The sequence below is a fragment of the Pteropus alecto genome, unplaced genomic scaffold, assembly GCF_000325575.1.
Source record: "Pteropus alecto unplaced genomic scaffold, ASM32557v1 scaffold22, whole genome shotgun sequence".
Taxonomy (NCBI): Eukaryota; Metazoa; Chordata; class Mammalia; order Chiroptera; family Pteropodidae; genus Pteropus; species Pteropus alecto.
The window spans coordinates 17,543,001-17,545,875 of NW_006434839.1; the positions used below are offsets into that span (position 1 = coordinate 17,543,001).

General features: G+C 36.7%; 1 pseudogene; it reads left to right on the plus strand.

Moving 5' to 3' along the window:
* The first annotated feature begins 784 nt into the window (after window positions 1-784).
* On the plus strand, window positions 785-903 carry LOC112478833 (annotated as a pseudogene).
* Window positions 904-2,875: the final 1,972 nt, after the last annotated feature.

Consider the following 2,875-nt stretch of genomic DNA (forward strand, 5'->3'; position numbering starts at 1 on the left):
TTACATATACACGCACACACACACACAGAATTTTAAAAATAAAAATGTTGATTTCTATTTTTGGTCAAGATGACCAAAAGGAATACAATTTATCCTCTCTACTTAAAAACATTTTTTTTTAATAAGCAAAACATATATAACAATGGTTTTTGTACATTAAACATCAGACAAGAAAGACTGTTACGCCTGAGAGTGGAGATACAAAGTAAGTCTTATATTTTCCCAATTTATTGCCTGGAAAGAGTTTCCAGGATGTATCAAAGGGATCCAGGTGGAGTCTGGCAGTCACTCTGAATAAGGAGAGAGAGTTGGGAGGTCAGAGATGCCAAGGTGGCAAGAATTCACAAGAATAGATGCCGAGAGGATAGAGATCCATTGTGAGAGAGAAGTCTTCACAAATCTGCCTAGGGTCCCTCACATACCTTTACTTGAGTAATGATTAGCATAATACATGTGTGTGAAGAAATTTCCAGAGAGAGAAAAACCACCCAAAAGAAACGAAGCTAAGTAATCCTCAAGATTTAAACAGAACTTAGAATAGCTCATGTTTCTACCAGCCACAACAATAAATCTTGTAAACTCTCAGGATGATGGCAGGATACTGCCTTAGTAAAGGGGCAACATTAGCCCTAAATTAAAGGCTACTCTCATTCTGCCTAACGAAGTTTAAAAGAATCGAAGCACTTTTAAATAACTCAGTTGTATCCCTGTAATGACAAGAATGACTATTGGAAAACCTGGCTTTCTGAAAGGAAAATAATGAGACCATTAAACAATAGAGGTTGTCTATGGCCATGCTACCCTGAACAAGCCCGAACCCATCTGATCTTGGAAGTTAAGCAGGGTCGGGCCTGGTTTGTACTTGGATGGGAGACCACCTAGGAAGATCAGGTGCTGTAGGCATGAAAACAAACAAATAAATAAATAGATAGATAGATAGATAGATAATAGATAGATAAATAAGGGATTGTAAACTGACAAGGTTCTTGCAATCTGTGAGGTCAATCAAGAGTTGCCTCACCTAAAAAATAAATAAATAAATAAAGTAAAACAATAGAGGCCAAGTGGAGTCTGCTTAACAATCAAAAGTTGAGAAGAGTAATTTTTTGCAATAATCAGTGAGTATAAGAACCAGCAAGAATGGAGTGGCAGCCAATATTTGTTAACATTTTCCCACTGCCAAATTCCAAAGTCACTTCTCTATTTTTAGGTGTTTGTTATGGCAGCACCCAATATCCAGGTCCCTAAATCTGTATTAGTTTCCTGTTGCTCCTATAACAACTTACCAGATACTTAGCAGCTTAAACCAAACTCAGATTTCTTGTTTTGTAGGCAGAAATCTGAAATAGGACTCACTGAGCTAAAACCAACATGACAGCAGGGCTGTGTACCTTTTGGAGTTTCTAGGGAAGAATCTACTTTCTTGTCTTTTCCGCTTTCTAGAGACTCCCTCTGCTCCTTGGCTCACGGCCCAATTTCTTCATCTCAGACTCAGAAATTTCTTTTTGATTGTCCTTCTCCTCTCTTCTTTGATTTTTAAGGATCTTTGATTTTTAACAATCTTTTTGACTGTCCTTCTCCTCTCTTCTTTGATTTTTAAGGATCCTTGTAATCACATTGGGCCCACCCAGATAAATCAGGATAATCCTCCTATATGTAGTTCAACTAATTAGCAACCCTTTAATCAAGTAACAATATATTCGTGGGAAACTCCAAGGAGCCATTATTCTGCCTATTACAAATCAGAGTTATCATAGTAGGGAAGACTGTTTGGAAGCATCTGAATTGCACCCACTTGGCTAATAAGTCACAATAATATCATGACCTGGGGAGTATGTGGTGGAAACTGGTGCCATAGTTAAGAATCAAAAAGGATGTAGGTGAATGTTTCCCATTGTATCTATGTTCTGTTCATCTGCCCAGCTTTTGTAGAAACTGTATGATTCATGGAGAATAACTACAGTCTACCATCAGTTCAATCAAGTAATAACCCAAATTTCAGTCACTATGTGAGATGTGATATATTTGCTAGAGCAGATAAATATGATCTCAGGTACACAATAAGTGAACATTGATTTCATTAATTTGATCTCTTCTAATCAGAAATGAAAATCAAAACTGTTCACATTCACACAAAATGGACAATAATATAAATTTCCTTTTTAGTTATAGGGTTATAGTAACACTCTTGCCTTCTATAATAATGTTGTCCAAAGATATCTGGAATATCCTGACATTCTGCAGAATACCACATTCATGTATTTCACTAGTAGCATTATATTTATTGAGCAGGATGATTAAGAATTGTCTAGCACGCAGAAGGCATCAGTAGAATTCAAATATTTCAGCATGTGGGGGATAAAATCTATGTGTTTTAGGGCCTTCTACAACTATTACATTTGTAGGATTCTGGTGATCAAGGGTTTTTATGGGATATTCTTAGCAAAACAAAATACAAATTATTTTATCTTGCACCTTCTTCCAAAAAGAAGGAAACACAATGTCCATTTGGTTTCTTTGAGTTTTGATGTTACCATATTACTGAGCTACTATTCTCGCTTGTTGGATGAACAAAAGACTGCCAGCTTTAAGTAGAACCCAGAGCAGAGAAAGACATGCAGAAGATCAAGGTAGCAAATTCTGTTATTATAGGTAACAGTGATGGAAAAAAAATATTATTATTTATTCTATGGCAAGTACCAGTCAGAGAATCATAACACAGATCTTTAAGTTTCTGGAGCAAGGCCATTTCTTCTGCATCATAGAATTATTTGTCTTTTGACAAACTCCTGGCATGATGCTGGGACATGGTAGAGATGTTACGGCTCACTATGGGATCCAAATGTACGCAGCTGGAACTGGCCATTGTGAGCTG